We start from the raw sequence: 1,246 nt of genomic DNA, 5'->3' as shown, positions 1-1,246 counted from the left end.
GCATTATTAATTAATTTAAAATAAAGAAAAGATGGAAATATGATTAAACCTAGCAAATAAGTTTAAAAATATGTACAAAATGTTTGTTAATTGATTTTAGAACAAAACTAATTTTTTTGGAATTTTTGAAATTTGTTTTTGGATATTTTAAGTTAATCAAAACATAATTATGCAAATAATTACACAAATAATTAAAACTTAAAGAGAAAATTATCCTAAATATGTACAAAATTAGTTTATGATATATAAACAATATTTAACACAAAGAACAATTTTTTTTATGATTTTTTGACTAATTAAAATAATTAATAAGCAAATATACAAATACATACTAATTAATTATGAAAAATATTGAAATTTTGAAGAAAAATAAAATATTTTTGTTTCATAAAATAATATATTATTTTAGAAGTTTAAAATATTTTTTTGTGGAATTTTTGGAAGTTTTTAACTATTTTTAATTAATTTATCAAAGAAACTAAAATAAAAATAGAAAATAAAATTAAAAATATAAGGATACTGATCTGGTGTGGCAATTAATGAAGGAGCATGGTGAGCTTGCATGTGTGAGGCGTTGGATTGGCTTTGAGATTGATCCAAGGGCACAGATTTGTAGGTGCATGGTATGATGGTGTACACTGAATCCAAGGGGATTCAAAGTCTTTGCAGGGGCCCACGCTGGATTGACCAGCGAATAAGATTTGAGGGAAGGGCCACCTTGGCGCGCTGAAAAGTCAGACGAACCACGCTTGGACGCGTGGTCGTCTTCAACCTCCAGAAGTGAGGTTTTCAGCTTCAAATAGCGGGGGTTTTTAACCTCCCCTATTTGGACGTTAAAATTCCAATTTTTTAACAACCTATGAACCTGCAAAAAATACGAGTTAGCAATAGAAACAAGTGACCCAGATCCACTAATTAGAGTGTCCTGAATCCAAATATGTCATTTGTTTTAAGGTTTGAAGCTCCTAGCTATGGATACGAAGAAGATGAAGCTTAAACACTCATGGACTCGTTTTAATGGTGGAGCCTGATCCTCACGTTGGAACACTCATGCTAAGGCCCAGATCACACATATAGGTCCCCATAAGGATGTTAGGGTGGTTAGTTTGCAGTGAAATTAGTTGCATATACAAAAACGAAAATAAAACTCATATGTACATGAAGAGCTTTAAGTGCTTTATACGACTCTCATATGTCTATATTTAGAGCTCAATCTTACTCTATAATGTTTGAGGAGATGATTAGA

The sequence above is a fragment of the Vicia villosa genome, linkage group LG2 (genome assembly GCF_029867415.1).
Source record: "Vicia villosa cultivar HV-30 ecotype Madison, WI linkage group LG2, Vvil1.0, whole genome shotgun sequence".
NCBI classification, from domain to species: domain Eukaryota; kingdom Viridiplantae; phylum Streptophyta; class Magnoliopsida; order Fabales; family Fabaceae; genus Vicia; species Vicia villosa.
The sequence above is the reverse complement of the archived record's forward strand: the minus strand, read 5'-3'. Positions refer to the sequence as shown.